A 21,107-nucleotide genomic window follows, 5' to 3' on the forward strand; every position below is an offset into this window, starting at 1 on the left:
GGAGATTCTCCCACCACACCAGAGTGGTAAAGGTCACTGGAGATTTGTGAAGAGCACACTGCTACCGAGCGATGGGTCTGAGGCCAAGAGAGTGCAAACTCCAGACTAGAGAATTCCAGAGCAGAGATGTCACGTGTTCCTGTGCCCCCAGGCCTCCCATACAACCCCCACTAGCATCCTGAATAAGAGACCAATACCTCTGCAAAGGTATTTACTGTGCATACAGATCACCTGGAAGTCTTTTAAAAGTGCAGATTCTGATTGAATAGGTCTTGGGAGGGCCTGAAATTCTGCAGATTCTCAGGTGATGCAAATACTCCTAGTTTTGGACCACACTCTGCGTAGCAAGGCTGCTGAAGATAACTCAGTCTTCAGCAGCTCCATCCAGCTGTCACGCAGCACAATTCATAAGGATGACGGAGGGTAGCCGTGGGTGAGTAGTTGGAGGAGGTAGAAGGCTGTGTAGATAGCATTCATTGAACGTCTTATTATGTGCTGGCATAACACTAAGCACTGTATTGGACAATCATATTTAATCCCCACTATAACGCTCCTCGTAGCTCTCAGTGTTCACATTCTACGGATGAGGAAACAGACGCAGAATTTAGGCAACTTCTCCAAATTCACATGGTTCCGTCTGATTCCAAAACTCATGCTCTTAACCACAATGCCAACTTCCTCCACAATGAGTGTCTGTCTCCTTTGCACTCAGTGATTCGGAATGGCGTTTTCAAGGGGGAAGAAGTCTCTGGGCAGATATTGATTAGCTGATAAGCACATCCCGAACTTAACATCAAGATGCTAGTGAAGATCTTAGACCAGATGTTGGTCAACTTGCCAGAGGAACGTGCAAAGGATTCATTCACACCAAGACAGAAGTAAGCATAAATCGCTTGAGTGAAAAATTAGAAATAATTTGCATGCTCCACATGAGGAAAGGTTAAATAAAACATGGCATATTAGGCAACAGGCATACTAATTAAGCGATGGGTATACTTATTTTAGTAATAAATCTCCTAGAATAGCATGACCTGAATTGTGTTAGAAAAGACCTGTGTGTGTGTGTTCACACATACGAAGAGATTGGAATGAGGTATTCCAAGAAATTAATATAAGTAACCTTTGGATGGTATTATTGTTCATTTTTTCTTTTCTTTTCTTTTTATATTTATCTGTACTTCTCATTTTTCTATAACAGGGGTGAGTCATTTGTACAACTTTTCAAAGAAAAAATAAATATGCAAGAGAAGCTGGGAAAATCTTTTTGAAAAGGGGCAATGAAGGTAGACATGAATTACCAGATATTAAAACACATTATAAATCTGTAAATATTATAACAATTTAAAATTGAGAAATAATAGACTGACAAATCAGTGGAAGAGAATAAAGTAAACTGCTCATAAGATTTGGATACATAAATAATTTACTTTTTCTCTTTACGTGAGAAAGCTTTTCGAAAAATAATACAAAACTATTGCCTGGCTCCCCAAACACTATATATGCAGCCAATGGACCATTGACTAAGTGGGGGGAAAATATTTCCAATATGTATACAAATAAACAGGACTAGTTTTCTTAAAATATAAAGGGTTCTTATAACTCAGTAGAAAAACTGGCAAAGAACATAAACAGCTATTCAAAAAAGGCGAGGGTGTGATGAGCAAGAGAATGGATCCTGGCTACAGTAGCTTTTAGAAAGGGGAAACTGTTTTTTTTGTTTTTTTTTTTTACCATGGTCCACACTGGTCATTAGAGTCTTTATGTAACTATAGAGGTAGACATTCCAATCAAACTAGAACAGGAACAATTTCATGAGTCACACCTGACCACTGAGAGGTTCATCAGTAGCTTAGTGAGAGAGGGATCAGAAATTAATACCAGTATCCTATTGTACACAATTCACAGTTGTTGTTGTGCATGTAATTTTTTTTTTTTTTTTTTTGCACATAATTAGGCTTAAGCTAACTGCAGAATAAAGCAAAGAAGAAAGGGAAGTGACATGGCATAAAGAATGAAAAGATGTAGCTAAAGGGGCTTCAATCCCAGCTCTTCCTCTGGCTGTGCGTGTCCTTGGACACCTCACTAAACCTTCCTTTCCTCATCTGTAAAATAGACTCAAGAAATCCTATTCACAGCGTTTCTCTGTGGGAAAAAGAAGATCGCCTATGTAAAGCACTTCGCACCCTTAGCGGGTGCTCAATAAATAGTAGCTATTATTACCTCCCAGAATTATTATTACCACCCATGCAAGGGCAGGAACAGGGCCGGGTGCTGTGCCTCCCCCCTCTTCAGCCCAGCACTGAGCCTATAGAGCAGAAGCCTGTGATTAGTGGGTAGGGGAGGGCAGCACGGCATTGTGGCTGCATGGATACAGCGTGACATTATCTGCACCAGCACTGACTCCCATGCGGGGAACCTCTCAGGACCTCTGATTCCTCCTGCAGGATGCATGCAGTAGGGATCAAACTAAAGGAGAAGTTGTTTGGGGAAACACTCTCTGAGCTGTAAAGCTGTGAGCCTCAGCCCCGCCCTCCCTAGTTCACAGATCTCAGTACTTTAAACAAGCTTAGCCGGCAAAGTTTACCTCCAAGTCACCTCATTTACCCATCCAGCAGGGCTTAGAAGAGGTTGCCGGATGAGGAATCTGCTAACTTAGCCAGGACCAAGCAGCTCCCAGCCTAGTGCAGGACACCAAGATCCAGTTGACTGGAAAACTATGGGAAACCGTAGAGTGCCCCCTTAAACTGCCATCATTGCCCAGACACATGCCACATAACCTACACCTTCACTGCCAGACAGACCGGGACCCGACATCCATAATAGCTGACATTTATGGAGGGCTGTCTGTGTTTGAGCCTAATGCTAAGTATTTCTTTGACCTGCATTATCTCAACGAATCCTCGCAGATCTATGAGGTCAGTACTCTCACATCTTATGTACAGCTGGGGAAATAGAGGTTTAGGGATGATTCAAGTACAGAAGTTAAGTAACTTACGGTTATAGGCCAGAGCCTTGCACCCAAGTCTGCCTGACTATGATCTTGGTCATTATGCCCCTTCTCTAAGAATTATTTCACAGACGCCCCCAAGAAATGAAGTGACCTACCCAAGATCACACAGCTAGTAGGTACCAAAACTGGGATTCAGATCTACAGCTCTCCAAGTCCGAAGTCAGGCACTCCCCATGATGCCATGCTGTGTTCCCCAGGCACATAAGCCTAGTTTCTAAGTGTCCCTTCCCCGAGTCTAGAGCCTCCTGTTGTCCCAGCCTATTGGTTGATAGCCTGGAGGCATGCCTGACTTTTCTGAGCTCCCTCCCCTGGTGGCTGGTTCTGGAGTCTGTTCCCGCCGGTGGGACAGATCTCCCCCAAAGAGGACAAATCCCAGCTTGGTTCCAGAGAATACAAACAGGAGTTCCCACTCCAGGCACGTCTACCTTTGAGAATGAGAAGCAAACTAACCCAGCCTCTCGGTTGCTGCCCTGGGTCTCTGGAGTCGACCTGCTCCGAAGCTGACTTGGAAGGGGTCAAGAGGTCAGTCCTCCATCCCGCCTTCTCCCACTCTTGTCCTACCGCTCAGGCAGGTATGTGAGGGACCCACCATGCCTTGTGCTCAAACCTGACCCATGACAACTGTGCACTGTTATTATTATTTTTTTTTTTTTACGACGTTTGTTCATTTCCAAGTGTAAGAGCAACACGCTCATTGTGGTATCCCCCACTGCTCTGACAAGCCTGCCCTCCCCACACCAATGCCGCAGAAGCATTGCGGGGGGCCGGAATTGCAGGTGACGTATAGGAACGGGCGGGAAGCACAAATTGAAATTCCCTCCAAGGTGTTCAAAGGCCGCCACAACTGGGGCAGTTTGCACATAAAGGCTCCCATTCAAACCGAGGGCTTCAGTCGAGGAAAAGCAGACTAAGAAATAGACTGTTTAAACACTTCAAACCATTTCCTCAGAAAGGCTTTCCGCCTCTCATCGGAGGAGCGAATCATCTTCCTGTGTGAAGTGTTCGAACTCGTTTCCGGTGAGTAATGAGGGGGGCATTCAGGCCTGGAGGCAGCCAGCGTGCACGTGGCGGAGCGCACAGCACTACACAGCTTCCTCTTCGGAAAACAGAGGTGCTGCCTCTCAGGCCCCATCGCCCCTGGCTTTTCTCCAGGCCGCCAAACAGCCGGAGGCTCGGAGGGGCATCTGCTGGCGGCATCCGCTGGCTCTCTCTCTCCAGCGTATCCGTGATGTCTGTGACTCACAGCAGGCTCACACCGGAAGCCACTTCCCCGTGCCGGCTCTGTTGGCTGAGATCCTTGCCAGCCCCGAGAAAGGTCCGTGGCGCTGGAAGGCAGCAGTCGTGCACCTGGAAAGCAGTAAGGACCCAGCCTTCCCTCGGGCTGCGGCAGCGCGAAGAGCAGAATCACTAGCCAGCACAAAGTACCCGCTCTGGTCAACGGGCTTGTTGTCTATTTGGTGGGCTGGAAAGCACATGCCATGGCTATGCGGAGACTGAGAACACAAGCCATGCTACGTGTTAGCTAGGCCAAAGTGGCGCTTCAAAAGGGGAAAGGAAGCAAGGAAAGGAACCCATTGCTCCGAAAGCAGATCAGGCAGGACAATGAGAGACTCGGTGTGTCAGAAACTCCCATCCCACCTCCAGTTGGGGTTAATCATGATGCCTTCCAGGGAACCCCATAGAAATAGCCAGCAAGGGGGACGTGGGAGGTGTTGCCCTTTACTTTACACAGACTGAACTTCAGAGGGGTTAAGTTGCCACAGATCACGGCAGTAGTCAGTGGTCCAGCGGCATTTTAACCCACATCTGTCAGACTTCCACACTCTTAGCTACTTAACGATTCACTTCCTTGGGGCACCTGGGTGGCTTAGCTGGTTAAGCGTCCGACTTCGGCTCAGGTCATGATCTCACAGTTCGTGAGTTCGAGCCCTGCTTCGAGCTCTGTGCTGACAGCTCAGAGCCTGGAGCCTGCTTCGGGTTCTGTGCCTCCCTCTCTCTCTGCCCCTCCCACACACGCATGCTCTCTCTCGCTCTCTCTCAAAATAATAAACATTAATTTTTTTTATTTTTTAAATTCATTTCTTTCTGACAGATTTTTATTGAAAACCACATGGCTTAGAGCCAGAGACCCTTATGAGGTGTTGAATGGAGGAACAAAAGAGAAGGAGGGTAAGAGTCCTAGATGTGATGCTTTCTAACTATGTGACCTTGAGCAAGTCCCCGATAACCTCCATCCCCATAATGTTCAACTCTGTGATTGTTCTAAGAAGTTGTTCAGGGGAGGCTCTTTGGTGCCCATTTCCCTTATTGACCCTAAGAAATATAGTTTCCTCATTCATTCATTTGTTATTTATTTATACCTTCACTCTGTAAACATGTATTGACTACTCAGTAACAAGCATGGGGGCAGAGGGATAAGTAAGACCCAGTCCCTGCCATCAAAGTAGTCATGATCTGGTGGAGAAGAAAGGCCTCCAAAGGTAGTCACACTGTAGTGAGATTGATGGACGTCACAGGGAGAAAAAGGTACAGCGGTAGGAACACAGAAACAAGAACAACTAATTCTGCCCAGACGGCTGGGGAAAATTATAGGGAAGGTGACAGCTGAGCCAGACTCCGAAGAAGGGTTGACTAAAATGAGTGTGCTTCATGCCCTCTCTTGTCTAGGCACAGTCTTTACCTTAACCTCAAGAAATGCTGATGCCGCCATCTTGAATAAATGGGCAAATGGGTGGAAGGCTGATGAGGGGGCTAACAACATAGGCTTGGGATCCAGGCAGTCCTGGGCTTTAACTGGAGCTCTGCCACATACTAGCTATGCTGTAAGTCCAAGTCTCTATCATGGCAACTTTTTGAACCGCTCCTTTTTGGCAGCTTTCTTTGACATACCTTTCTGAACCTGCCTTTTCTCAGTTAAAGGCCCTTCTGTAGATATATGAAATGCCTACCACTGCCAGGTAGTTGCTAGGTACTGGCGGGAGATGCAGAGGTGAGAGGGACACAATCCTTGCTCCCCAGAAGCACAAACATTTTGGGAGGTATGGACACTGATGACCATCTGTTGGGCATAGGGGAACACACACCATGATGGTACCCTCCTGCAGGACTATGGCAGCCCAGGGATGTTTAATGTTCAAGGCTCCATCCTTAAACCATGGCTTCTTTCTGAAGTTACATTTAGGGTCCCCCAGGCCTACACGGCACTATTGGGTGATTGATTATAAAAGTTAGAGCTGAAGTGGAATTTCAAGATCATTTTACAGGTGGGAAAACTGAGGCCCAGAGAAGTGAAAGGCCTGGGTCAGAAGGGACAGAAACTGGTTCTGGACCCAGACCTCTGGACTTCTGTGTCTTGCTAATTTTCGGCAGTGATGAGATACCCAAATCATCCCCCTCGTTTTATCCTGCCACCTGCAGTCACTCTGTAGTCTCATTCAGCTAGGTATAATACTACAGGACAGGGACTCAGTAAATATAAAATTTCTCAGTGAAACATTTGAAATTAGAGAAATCATTTTTTTTTTTTTTTGCACTGCTTTCCATAAATTTCTCTGGTTAAGGACCTTTATTTATCTCACCAAAGTACCAAGTCTCAGCTTAAAATCTGCTACAGATGAATCTCTTTTGTGAAACATGGTGGTTGGAAAACGTCCTGGTATGGGACTTAGGAGGCCCAGATTCTAAGATCAGCTTTGCCAATTGGTTGCCTTGGGGCCTCAGACAGATCACTGCCCTCTCAGGACCTCCAGCGTCCCCTCAGCTGTAAAGACGGCTGACCCCACTAGAAATTCCACGAGATCTGAGACTGTCTCCTGTGGTCTCTCTGGGGCCTGCAGCTACATATGGTACACAGTAGGAACTCAACACATGCTTCTTTTACAAGCTAAATATCTTCAAAGTCACCAGCAGTCAGTGACTAGGAGTCCATACAATCATTTCCAAAATCTGAAGTTCGTCTCTGTTCATTTTTTCCCCTCTCTCTCATTAGGAGGCCTGATTACCTCCCCACCTCCCCGTCTCTTAGCAACAACATGGAAGGGTTGACTGTTCTGAAGCACTTCTCAAGTTGCGTGACCTGGCAGCTGTGAATTATTCTGTGTACTCTAATATTATCGTTTCGGCACTGCTCCCCCTCTGCTGTCACTCCCCGGGCCTCCTGCTCAAAACCGCCCGCTCAGCGCCTCGCCTCACTTGTTGCTGAAAACACACCCTGATTCCGCCTACCTTCGCCAAGCTTATGTGTGCAATTGTTCAGGACACTAGAAAACTGGACCGAGCGGCGTATTTTAACAGGAGCACAAGAGCACAGTGAGCTAAGGTAAATACTTTGCAGTTCTCACAAATCCCAAATCTGAAGCCCGTAAACATTTCTAGGGTCTTCCGTTTGTCACTTTATTGTGCAACGGATTGGGAAAAAAAAAATCAGCAAATAATAATCACTGCCATTTATTGAACACCTGCTATGTGTCAAGTAACTTCACACGCTCTACCCTGCTTTACCTTCCCGACAATCCGGGGAGCACCCACTTTTACGGATGAGGGAACTGAGGCTCAGAAAGGTCCGTGAACTTCTCAGGGCCACACAGCTCATAAATGCTGCTGCCGACGCTGGATCTGGGTCTGCTATCTGATTATAACTTGTTTTCTGTTGCTCTCTTATAGAGAGCTGACTAAAGGTTGGGCCTGCTGAGGAGATGCCTGGCAATTATGAGGCCAAAGAAAGTTCAATTTGGAACGCTCCTTCCAGCCCGTTCAATCTAGCCCTGACATTTTATAGATAATAAACTGAAGCCCAGAGAGTTTAAGAGGGTCACCCAAGTTCACCCGTCTTAGAAGTAGCATAAGCCAGCCTTATCTCTACCAAATTCTATGCTTTTCCTCTGTGAGCGGCGGCATAACACCTGTGTAAGAGGCTGTGTCTCTGACGACTAAATGAGATAATATCCTCAAAATGCTCAGCCAGGCCGGGCCCTGCAAATGGTAGCTGCTGCCGCTCACTCTGATCCTCTGTGAACCTCAGTCTCCCTGTCTGTAAATAGGGCTGGCAAGGGCCCTGAACTCCTATCTTTGCTAAGAAATTCCACTGAGCTTTGGCATGTGGGAGAGCCTTGTGTCTGCTTCACAAACACCAGCCGGACGATTCCGCATGTTCTTGTATGATTTCCCTGGGCGGGGGGCGGGGTGGGGGGCACATTAGAATAAGGTCGGTGGCGCCTGCCCCTGGCCTCTTATGATTATGGATGATTACGAAACAGCAGAAAGAAAACACACAGGAAAAATATTAGAACTTGCTTCCACTTACATGTTTTTACTTCCTCAGCCTCCTTCTCTTCTCGGCACTGCTTAGACTTCACTGAGCCATGGGCAAGGAAGGCTGTCAGCTGGAAGGTGACAGAGAAACTAGTCCTGGGTGGGCCAGGCTTGATTAGAAGTCAGGCCCACCAGGTAGAGGGCACATAATGTGTGAGAGGCAGCTGAACCGTACGTGTCATGAGCCTGGATTGCCGTGGGCTCCCCCAACATGCATGAGCCTGGATTGCACGCGAGGTGGTGAGGGCCAGCAGGGGCCAGGGCAATTCCATTCTTGGTTGACCAGAGCTTCTATCACATCCTCTTCCCTCTCTACCCTCTCTCTAGGTCCCCTTTTCAGGATGGAAACAACTCCCTTGTGTCTTTGACCTTGCTTCCTCTAGACTCCAGCTTGTCACCCTGCTTGTTAAAGGCTGCACCAACGGGAGGAGTGAGTGGGGGTTGAGGAAGTAGAGACAGGTTGTGCAGACAAATACTGCAAGGAGTTTGCCTAGGGGAAGATGGAAAGAGAAGAAAAGCACTGGGGGAAGAGCTGGGATTTAAGCTGTGTGTGTGTGTGTGTGTGTGTGTGTGTGTGTGTGTGTGTAGTCAAGCTTGCTCTAAGGAAGTGATTGAAGCCCATTTAAATGCTTCTGGGGAGAAGCCAGTGGAAAGAAAAGGCTAAAAGGAGAGGGGCCGGTGGCACCTGGGTGGCTCAGTTGGTTAAGCAAACAACTCTTGCTTTTGGCTCAGGTCATGATCTCAAGGTTCATGAGTTCGAGCCGCACTGCCAGCTGTGGAGCCTGCTTGAGATTCCTTCTCTCTCCCTCTCTCTCTACCCCTGCCCCCCTCACACTGTCTCTGTCTCTTTCAAAATAAATACATAAACTAAAAAAAAAAAAAAAAAAGGGAACAGGGGCCAGATCAATAGCAGAATAGCAGAAGGTCTCTGAGAAAGTGAGAGGGGAGGGGGCCCAGAGTTCAGGGACAGCAGTTAGCCTCACTCGGGAGGAGGGACCTCTCTGTCTTTTGTGGCAGGAAGGGAGGAGGGTGATGAGGAGCAAAGGTAAGAATGCCAGTGTGCCCAGACACTCGCAGACAGGCCGGCTCCCGAGTTCAGGGCTGTCTTTTTTCCCTCCTGGTGCAGCTGTGGCCTCGTGCCAGGTGCTGCCCCCCGTGCTCCACACACCTGAACTGCCATCCTCACCACAACCTGCAAGGCAGACACTTCCCAAACCCCCATTTTATAGATGAGCACACCAAATCTCAGAAAGCGTGTGAAATTGCCTAAGGCTGCACAACCAGTATTATTAATAAAAAGAAATAGTGCTGACACCAATACAGTCCTAAGTCTGTGTCAGTCTTTATTCTAAGTACTTTCTATTCATTAACCTATTGAACCCCATGAGGTAGGTGCTGTTACTCTCCTGACCTCACAGATGAAGAAACTGGATAATTAGATTATTTGCCCAAGGACAAACACCTTTGAAAAGCACTGGAGGGGCGCCTGGGTGGCTCAGTCCGTTAAGCGTCCGACTTCGGCTCAGGTCATGATCTCACGGTCCGTGAGTTCAAACCCCGCGTCGGGCTCTGTGCTGACGGCTCAGAGCCTGGAGCCTCTTCAGATTCTGTGTCTTTCTCTCTCTCTGACCCTCCCCTGTTCATGCTCTGTCTCTCTCTGTCTCAAAAATAAATAAACATTAAAAAAATTTTTTTTTTGGAAAGCACTGGAACCCAGGCTGTCTGCCTCCCTCCCAGGCGAGTATTCAGAACCATCATGTCAGGTTGCTTGTGGAAAACAGAGTAATGGAGATCCAACTCATTTGTCTGATTCCAAAGGCCATTCTTTGCTCATCATCTCAAGGGATGAGGCCACGGAATGGCAAATCAGCTTTTAGAGTTGAATAAGCTATACCAAGATCTAGGTAGGGCATCTAAGAACAAAAACAAGTATCCCCCCAAAGACTTCTTCCATTTTCTCTTTGGCTGAAACTGGGCGACAGGGCTCTCCTAAATTCCCTAACGGCTGGGGTGTTTCTATGGTGGAAGCAGGCAAGTGGGGAAGGTTAAACATGGTATAAACGTAACCACTCAACAGAGCCGGCCACATCCATGCAAGGCGGTAAGTGCTGTACTGACGCCTTCATGTGTTCAGTAAATCACTTAGGGACCACCAGTTCTGGTGGGCGCTGTGCCAGCACGGGCATCCCGGAGGGAAAGCCCGTGGGTCTTGCTCTTTAAGGAGCTCACAGACTGGTACTTGCAACAAACACGTAAGCAGACGAGTCCGTCGCCGTGGGTGACAGCGGGGTGCCTGCAAAGGGTGATGGGAACAGAGTGGGGTGCTGTGTCCGTCTAGGGGAGGAACTGAGGCACAAGCTTCACAGAGGAACCGTCACTTTTAAGGAAATAACTTGGCCGGATGAACAAGCAAAGTGAGGGCGTGTGACCCAGGCAGGCAGGACACATGTGCAAAGTCAGAGAAAGCATGGACAAACACGGCAGCTTCTGGGGACCTGTTAATAGTTCGGTATGGCTGCAGCAGAGATGGCAGCTTTGGGGGGCGGGAGACACAGCTGGAGAGGTAGGCAGGGGCCAGATCGTGTCGTGATGGGAGCTGCGCTCCATGTGCATGAATTTAACCTCCAATCCTCACTACCACCCTGGGAGGATGCCCAGTTACTGCAGTTTCCCCAGTTCACAGTGCTCACAGGCACCGTTCACAGCTCGGGCGGCTTGACGCTGAGGTGCCTGGGAAGGTGCCTGGCGGTGCCACAGGCCGTGCCAGGTGCACGCTGCAAAACAAACGCTGATTGCGTTTTTTTTTTGCTTTTTTGCTTTTATTCCCAGAAGCGACAAACTCCCCTTCCGGTTTCTTTCGGTTAGCAAAAACGAGTACTCATGTAAGGTCTTTCACGAAAGCAAAGTGGCACAACACGAACTTTGGGAAAGCAGGGGATACCCGTATTTCCAATTTACAGATAAGAAAATGGAGGTTCGGAAGAATTAACACGCCCTCTATCCGGAGCTGATAAGAAGCAGATCTGAGGTTTGAACCCAGGCTGGCCCAAGGCCAAAGTCTACACTCTTTCCACTCTGCCATAATGACTGCCTCAGCCGGGCCTCTAAAGCTATCGCTCCCTATTATGTAACCAAAAAAATAAAAAGCCTTTCTTTCTATGGTGGCAGTGGCGATGTCATTCCAGAAACTAAGATTTGTTCCCTTTATAAATGAGGGGTCAGTGCATTTTTTTCCCCTGCTCATTATAAAGGCCTGCTTCCTACCAGAATGAATAATGAGGTTGTAGCCGTCTGCATTCAGCCATAGGAAGACGCATAATTGTATTTCTTCCATGATGGAAGAACCAGCTGTGGCACTAATAAAAATGACTGCTTTTCAATTCTTTCAACAGAGTAAATAAAACTCCCTTGTGATTAACAGCAAATTGGTTTCCTACAGAGTTGTCAAATCCGAAGGGGTGCAGGGACGGGGGTGGGAGAGAAGATGGGGGTGAGAGCCTGGTTAGTGGTTCTACTCCAGCAGCGTGCTTTCTCAGAGGATGCGTTCCTAAGGTGCTCTGGGTAGGAGAGATATTTTTAACTCCTTTCAGGAAATTCCCAAGTCTGGCAAAATAACATTCCAGTATCCTGGTGTGGGGACAAAAGAGAAAAGGGGTCTCACTTATTAACAACTGCAGTCCCTGAGGCTTTCAAATTTGGGGCTCAAATTCTTTCCCAATTCATGTCCTCTACGAATATTTATTAAGTGCTTACTAGTGGTTTATTCATTAATGGACTATTTAGTGAGTTTCTACTCTATTCTGACACAGAGCTGTGCCTTGAGGAAGGAGCTCATAGTCTAACAGGGAGAGAGATAGATAGAGAGAGAGAGAGAGAGAGAGAGAGAGAGAGACATGGTTTGGTGCAATTTCTGTGATAAGATCTGTATACTGGAAATAAAAGTTGTGAATTTTTAGAGCTTTTTTGCTCTCTCAACAAATAGGATAGAAAAGCTGTTTTGCCCCCAGCTTTAAGCCAAAAGAGTTACAAACCAAGGTCAATAAAAGATCAATCACAAATGAAGATAATGTAGTTTGAAATGATAACAGAGGGAAATGTGATTCTGAAATTTGCAAAATACTGGTGGATCAGACAGGGTCCCCGTAGGAAACAGGTGGGATGCCCAAATTAGGATAATTCAAGGAGAGTTTACTTACAAAGGAATCCTTTGTGTACAAGCATGTGGGCAGGATGTAGGGGACTCACAGGGGCAATGCAGGGACCCAGAACTAGCAGCAGTGGTTCTGTGACCACCCCAGGTCCAAAAGAATAGGGGAGAGTATTTTTCCAGGCTAAAGAAACCTGGAAGAGAAGAGTTACATGGGGAAGATCACTTTGAAAGGTGTAGTGGTGGACAGCTAAAGTTCATAGCCAGGGTGACCATACAGGGAAAGTGTCAGAGAAATAAATGCCTAATCTCACTCCCCTCCACCCCAAGACTTTTTCCATCTTGGGGGTCAGGGAAGGCTTCCTGTAGTGGAGATGGTGTCCTATCTAGATCTTGACAGATGAATGGGAGTTAGGTGGTGAAGGGAGGGGGAAAGTCTTCAGGCAGAAAAAATAGAGCATTAGAAAGAAGGTGGGAGGTGGACTGAAAACAGATCCTGGGGGACCTTTATGATATAGATAGAAGTTTGGCTTTTGTAGCCCGGGCATTGGGGAGCCACTGAATGATTTTTAGGCAAGCGAGTAGCATGACTATAAGTGCACTGATGAAAATCCCATTGTGAAGCATAGGAGATGGGTCAGAGAGGGGTGTGGCTTGGGGAAGAAGAGATGAGCCGGCACAGTAAGTAGCAGATAAAGGGGGGAAGCCTGGACAGTAGTCGTGGAGATGGAGAGAAGAGACAGTTTTGAAATAGTTGAAAGAAGTCGAAATGATGGCTGATGGAACGGGGGAAGGGTGTGCAGGAGAGAGAGGCATCAAGGCTGATTCTCAGCATTCCCACTAGGGTGTCAGTGGACCGCACCATCTGCTGGGACTTAGAAGGGAAAGAGGCAAAATGGGCTTGGGGGATGAAACAAGAAGGGTCTGCTCTGAGGCATACTGAGTTCGACGTGCATGCAAGACATCTAGGTGGAGATGCCCGCTGCGACCTGGGTACGACTCTCAAGCTCAGGAGGGGGAGACACAGCCGGCCGGAGAGAGGGGCACAGGACACCTGAGCACGCCCGAGCTTAGGCCATGCTAGCGCACAGGAAGAGCGTGGACAGAGGGAGAGGGCTTCCCGGCTGGGGGACCTGCACGCCCTCATCTGCAGGCCGGAGATGTGGGGGCCTCCTTCCCTGGGGTGTTGTGAGTGTTAAGAGAAGAGATCTATGTGAAAGTGCCTGGTACATAGCAGATACTAAAAATACTTGCAGAAGCAGAGAAAAGGCACAAATGCTAAGAAAGTTGACTTTACACTGCATTCAGAAAAGAAAACAGCAGCTGCTTTCCACTTAATGAACACCGCAGTATTATCTCTGCGGCTGTTTCCTTACACATCTGTTTCTTGCTACTTGGGCTGAAAGGAGATGGGAACTACAGCCCACAGTTGTTTGTGCTTCCCATTCCCCTATGTACTCGTAAGACAGTTAGGGCATAATAGGTATCCACTAAATATATAAATATGACTGATTGATTGTCTGGGGGAGGGAAAAAATGAGAAGGACTCGTAGCTGGAGATAGTCCCAATTACCCTAGCACTTCTCTAAAACTGACAAACTGCTCACTCTCTGGGTCCCGTCCCTCCCCCACCCCCCATGGGAGAGACGTGATTAATGTCCTTTCTCTCTTGGAGACTGGTGGTCCAAAGATTAATGAAGTCAGAATCCCTTGGAGATACTTGAGTAAGAAATGGGCCGTATTGTTGTCTCATTTTAATTAATTTGAAAATTATCCTATATTGTTCAAATGGCAACTGACTCATCAAAAGTGGGTGTTTGGAAGTGATAAATGGAAAGTCTGAGGATTTTCTCATTAATTAATTTGGCTGTGAAAATAAGCACTGGCCCACATTCCCAGTGAAATAAAAACAGACCAAAAGGTAACCAAGAAGCCAGGCTAATGTAGAATGGCATAAATTCTGCCCTCAGGCATAGACTCACACTTTGGGCAGCCAAGTAATAATTTTATATAGGTAATATGTAATATGTGATTTTCTGTATTTTCCCAATTTTCTACAATGGGCACATGTTACCTCACAATAAAAACTTAATTTTAAAAAAATTAAAAGAGGTGCCTGGGTCAGTTAAGCATCCAACTCTTGATTTCGGCTCAGGTCATGATCTCACTGTTCATGAGTTCAAGCCCCACATTGGGCTCTGTGTTGGCAGCGTGGAACCTGCTTGGGATTCTTTCTCTCTCTCCCTCTGTCTCTGCACCACCCCCCCATCTTGTGCTCTCTTTCTCTCTCTCAAAATAAATAAACATAAAAAAGATTAAAAAAATTAAAAGAATACATATTTATCATACATGTATATTATATGCAATAAATATAGCATATAAAAAATATAATAATATAGAGTAAATACTATTTTTATTTTTATCTATATTTTGAGACTTTTTAACTAATATTCCATAAGATTATTTGTCCCCTTATTTCATTACCATGTAAAGCAGGAGTCTTTACTTGTAAGCAACAGAAACTGCATCTGGTTAACACATACCAGAGAGGAGTTTTTTTGGCAAATACAAGGGAATTCAAAATTTCAAAAGCAAAGTGGGGAAACAGGGTTAGAAAGACAGGAAGAGGAAGTAAGCTGCTCCAGGGGTTTTGCAGGAACTACACAGCGGCTTGTCCAAGAGCCCCTGTGGCAACCAGGGGCTCATACCACTCACATGCTCAATCAGGAAGGGAAGTTCTGGTCAACCCAATAAGGGCCATGTTTCCGCTATGGCTAGAGAGGAGTAGGGCGCCTTGCCAACTGTCCAATAGCCAGACTGTATCCAAAGGACTTTCACCATTCACTCAACTGAATTTTATTTTTTTAATGTTTATTTATTTATTTTGGGGAAGGAGAGGCAGAGAGGGAGACGGAGAATCCCAAGCGGGCTCCATGCTTGGTGGGGAGACCAATGCAGAGCTCTATCCCGTAACCCGTGAGATCATGCTCTGAGCCGAAATCAAGGGTCCCATGCTCAACCAACTGAGCCACCTATGTGCCCTTCACCCAAGTGAATTTTAATCCTAGTCCCATAGGAGATAGTATGGACGTTGAACAAACAAAAATAGATGCCCACCACATGAAGTAATTGTTTCCCCCTCACCCAATGTTTTTCTAGGTGTAATTTACATATGAGCATTAATATTGCAAATCAACCTCTGATCCATCGCTGAACAGCTCTGAGTGTTTGAAAATTATTCCCTGAGTATTGATTCCACTTCTGTTTCCTTATATCAAAAGAGGGGTCCGGATGGTGGTGGGACTGGAAACAACTGGAACTGTTAGAGGATCAGTTGAGAAAGCTGGGGGAGGGGGCAGCTTGGAGGTTAGAAGGAGACTCAGGTGAATGAGCTGTCATCACCATGTTTCCAAAGGGCTATTTACCATGTAGCAAAAGAATGAGAATTTTAAAACAATGGATAGAAGTTCAAGGGAGGCAAATGTTGTCTCAACAAATGGTAGAACTTTTTAAGAATTAAAACTGCCCTGCTCTGGAAAGTAGGAAGCCCCCATTTCAAGGGGTGATCAACTAGGAATTCTAACATGGAATGGGGTTGGGTTATTTGATCTCTAAGGGATTCTTTGAACCCTGATAGTCTATGGTCCTATGATCCTTTGTTATTTGCAAACCGAGTAAGTGTCCTGCTGAAGGGCTCCTTGCCTTTCACAGCTATTCAGTCATATCCATGCCTCAGGCTCAGCTTCTCCGTTTCACCTGGTTTGCTTGCAAACCTGTGTTTGTGGAAGAATTCCCCAGGCACCACTCTCTGCTGGAGAATGTTGGAATTTCTTCAACCAGCTTGGCAGGCAGAGAAGAGAGGAAGGGCACCAGCAACAGATCAGGAGTAAGAATTCTTAGGTTTAAACCTCAGCTTTGCCACTTACATACTGTGGATTCTTAGGCAAGTCAATGGGCTTTGTGGTTCTCATTTTATTCATATGTAAGGAGTGGATGGAGGGAACAGTAATAATAGTAATAACCTTCTTTACAGAGTTTTTTTTTAACGTAACACCTGGATTTTGTAGAGTCTTAATGGTGCGCTAGATTATTTACATGCATTATTTTGTTTACCTAATTCATTTATTTAATCCTTCCAATGATCCCATGCTGTATAGATTCCATAATTCCCATTTCACTGATAAGAAAACTGAGGTTTAGGGGGTTTAAGCCATTTTCCTAAAAGATGGAGCTAAAATTAAAATCAATTGATCTAACTCCATAGGCTGAGTACTTTATCATGCCAGACCACAGTTGTAAGAATTACATGAGCAAGCACATATCATACTGAATGTAATAGACGATCTGGAACATGATAGGGACTCAGTAAATACTAGTTTTCAACTCACCATCCTTGTAACTTAATCTTCTAAAAACTCCAGCTAAAATTCATCTTTTTCTTAAAAATTTTTAATGTTTATTTCTTTTTGAGGGGGGTGGGGGAGGGGCAGAGAGAGAGGGAGACACCGAATCCAAAGCAGGCTCCAGGCTCTGAGCTGTCAGCACAGAGCCTGATGTGAGGATCAAACTCATGAACCATAAGATCATGACCTGAGCCAAAGTTGGACGCTTAATCGACTGAGCCACCCAGGTGCCCCTCGAGCTAAAATTCATCTTTAAATGTTGTGCCCCTGTGCTGCCTTAGCACTCTGGCTGGTCACAAGATGATGGCAGCAGCTTCAAGTGTCAAATCAAGATAACAGAAGGTGCCTTTCTTGTTCTTTTTCAAGAGCAAGAAAAACACTTCCTAGAAGCCTCTTGTCACATCTTATCTAACAGGTGTGGGTCCACAGTCTCATCCTGAAACCAATCATTGTTAAAGGAGGATGATTGAATAACCCTTAGGCCAACCAGGCCTACCCCTGGAGCTGGTTGGCTTACAAAATCAGCCTTCTTCTTGGAGAGGAAAAGGAGGTCATGGATGCCGGTAAGCTACCAAATGTCTCCTCTACACTCTTGTTATTCTGATGAGGAAAAGAAGGCTCGGAGGGGTGTAATTAATCTACCCAGAGTCCAAGGGCAGGGGCAGGACTGGAGGTAGGGAAGTGCATACCGAGGGTGGTTCTTAGGTAAGGAAGAGGGTTGGAGCTGTGGCAAGGTATGGAGAGGATCTAGGACTGGGGTCCTCACCTGTGCTGCACATTGCAGTGACATGAGCCACTTTACATAGCACTGATGACTGGATCCGACCTCTAGGGATTCTGACTCACTTGGTCTGGGAGGCAGCCTGGGCCTCAAAAGCACCCTGAGAAATTTTAATGTGCAGCCAAGATGAGAACCACTGGTTTAGGAAGAAAGCTAATGGAATGTGGAGGGCTTGAGGTCAAAGGCATAGAGTCTGCACGGAGTAACAGAGATCCTGTCTCCCCTGTTCCTCCTCAATAACTGTTGCCATTTACTGAGGACTCCCCACATTCCAGGCAGGGCTATGCCCTTAACACTTCTGCCTAGTAGGCAGTCAATAATTGAAGGGATCACAGATGCTCTACTCACAGAATGAATAATTTTCATGCAAACTACACAAGGTAATAGTGCTTCCATTTTAAGATGAGGAAACAAAGACCAGACATTTTGAGGAGCTAAGTCTTTTTGATTCTGTGCTCTCCAAGTCCTGTCCCCTCCACTCCTGGTTTCTTCAGGAGTCTGAGAAGCAAAACGGAGTGTCCCCTCTCTCTTTTTGCCCTCCAAAGCCTCACCTTGCATCTTACACTGTCTGGAACCTTCTTGTGGTCCCACCTACCTACTGGGGAGCACCAGCCTTCTGAGAGAGGAGGAAAGGGTTGAAGCTTGCATGGGCAAGCGTCAAGACCAATCTTCATTTTTGAGAAGCCCTATTGGGAGGCCTGGTATCTAGCCTGGTCTTGGCACCTCCTTGTGGTATGACCTTGAGCAAGGGCCTTCGTGTTTCTGGGCTTTGTTTTTCCCATTGGTAGCATGAAGAAGTTGGACCAGAATCTGAAGGTTGCAAACTCAAGTACTTTTCGGTCTAGGTAGATGATGTACACCCACGGGACAGGCTGGTAGGGACTATAGGGAAGGAGCAAAAATATGCCCTGTCCAAAAGGGTGGAATTTGTTGCATTCCAGCCAATTGTCACTGTGGTGGCCTGTGGGCTCAGGGTTATGAGAGCTTCTGATTCATTTTCAAAGAAATGCTAAGAAGTCTTTAGTTTATATTCAATCTCCTGCTTAAACTAATGTTAGTCTGATAATAATACTAATAATGATGATAATATAATGTAGGGGAAAAAACATGAATGTGGACTGAATTTAGCCCACGTGCTATTTCTTTGTGATCTGTGAGCTAAATGGTCTCTAAGGATTAATCACATTCTGTGATTTCTAAATGAGGGAAACTGACCCAATATGAAACACAAACATTGGCACTCATGCACTAACTAAAAATTCTCTTTGGGAAGTAGATTCAAATGGCATCTTTCCTATTTTTCATTCCTAGTACTTTGCTGTGCATTTATTTCTGGGGTCTCAGGGAAATTGTATCCCTCTGCAAAATCCGATGATCTTGTTTGAAAGAAGACCACTGGCTTTATAGAGAAACAGTGCCCTCTGCTGGAAGAGTAATGCAGAAAGATGCCTTTGGGTCTGAGATCATTTAACACTTGGGAAGAGTGGATTTGTTTGTTTTCACTTGAAATAGATGTAATGAAGAATAATAAATAAAATATAAATGCATATTTATGGATGGCTTGATGTATGTTAGGCATAAATTTGACTTTCATGTATCCATTTGGGAGTAATTACTCTTAATCTACAAAAAGGCCAGGATTCGAGAAAGGAAGAAAACATTTGTTACATCAACTGACAGCAATCTGGAATGCTCAGGCAAGGAAAGGAAATTGGAGTCTAGGTCTCAAGACTGTGTGCTGGAAAATCAGAGCCCTATAATAATGTGTTGCAAATCTGTAGGTTTTAATAGTTACTTTCACTGCATCCTTTTAATAAATCCTTCCAATAACACGCAAAGGCAGGTATTATTATTTTCATTTGACAGATAAGGCAAATGAAGCACAGACTCTGAGGGACGAGCTCGAGGTTTCTTGGCAATTAAATGGTAGAGACAAGGTTAAGCAAGTTGCTTACCCTTCCTAAGCCTCAATCCCCCTACTGCATGAATTGCAAATATGTGTGTGAGGCACTTAACACAATGCTTAGCCTAGAGTGAGCCTGGTACCCAACATTAGTTAGAATCACTCTAATGGTTAGAGTCCAGGTCTTTTACACTACATTGCAGAGTATCTTGAATGTTCAAAGTAGGGACACAGTGCTGCTGGGATTTACAACCATGGCCTTAAACCATGGGCTTAAATCTGGGCTATGATTTAGCCCAGATTTTTTAAAAAATAAGTGGCTTTGTCAACAGCTATTAAGATCTTGAGCTGCATTATAAAGATAGGTTATTCCAAATGAGGAAAGTTACAGTTCCTGTGACTTATGCACCACTCAAACCATCCTAGAACTACTGTGTGGATTGCTGATTCTACATTTGAATAGAGCATTGCCATGTTGGATGGTATCCAAAAGAAAGTGGAGTCGGGTCCAGGAACCACCTCACAGGAGTCCTGTTGAAGGAACTGGGGATATTTGGCCTGGAGAAGACAAGATTCCCGGACCATATTCATTCATTCACTCATTCACTTGTTCATTCGTTCTGTGTTTACTGAGTGCTTGCTCTGTGTCACATGCTGCGTGCAGACACAGCCAGCAGCCAAACAGACATAATTTCTGGTCTCATGAACCCAAATCTACAGAGGATTTGCATGGAGTAGTAGAGGGTATCATATGAAGAATAAGCCTTATTGTGGGTGAACCAGGATTATGGCCAGAAGAAGAATACATTTTGGCCGAACTCTTTAATTGCCTGCAGGCAAGGGAGCAGGGATGGCTGGCTCAAATGTGTGACCTCATTACTGCTAGGTGTATTTTAAGTCTAGAAGACTATTGGGGAGGTTTTAGAGGAGATTCAAGATGGGGCCAGTTTCGGGCAGGGTCTAGTGGCTTTAGTTCCCTACAACCCCAAGCACCACAGATATAGCAACATTGCCCAGGCTGCTCTGGGAAGGCCCTCAGGAGCTGCCACTTACCTTGTGGGGGAGAAAAACAAGGACCCAAAGTTCCTTGGTCTTTGGCTTCCTGTCTTGAGCCTCCATGTTCTTAATGCTTCAGTGATACCGTGGACCTTTCTCTCCCCATCACAGAGAATTCTTCTGAACGGTGTCCCTCGGCAGAAAATAAGGGGATAGGCAGCAACATTCTTTAGTAGAGGATGCAGATTTTTCAAAAGCCCATTTTATATATATATATATATATATATATATATATATATATATATATAATTCATTTCCATTGTAGCTAATTCTGAAGCAAAATATAAGTAACAAGAATAAGTGGGAAAAAGTCACCCAAAGATAACCATGGCTAAGAGTATTTCCTTCCATTTTTTTTCCCTTCTGTTTAGGATTTTATTTTATTTTTTTAAGTACATATGATCCCACTAAATCTTGCCTTTTCTCTTAGGATTATTCAAAACAAATCTGTCGTTAAAATTATTATAAGCTTCATTACAATCATATACTGACTTCTA

The 21,107-nt window shown here is 45.6% G+C and overlaps 1 long non-coding RNA gene across 1 annotated transcript in view; it reads right to left on the reverse strand.

Annotated features, from left to right (window-relative positions):
- Nucleotides 1-20,789, reverse strand: part of LOC132673328 (uncharacterized) — a 28,725-nt gene extending 7,936 nt beyond the window's left edge. The window contains exon 1 of the long non-coding RNA XR_009607988.3: nt 20,608-20,789. This is a non-coding gene — a long non-coding RNA (uncharacterized LOC132673328). The remainder of the gene's footprint in view (nt 1-20,607) is intronic.
- Nucleotides 20,790-21,107: the final 318 nt, after the last annotated feature.

Source organism: Panthera onca, chromosome C1 (genome assembly GCF_046562875.1).
Source record: "Panthera onca isolate mPanOnc1 chromosome C1, mPanOnc1 haplotype 2, whole genome shotgun sequence".
NCBI lineage: Eukaryota > Metazoa > Chordata > Mammalia > Carnivora > Felidae > Panthera > Panthera onca.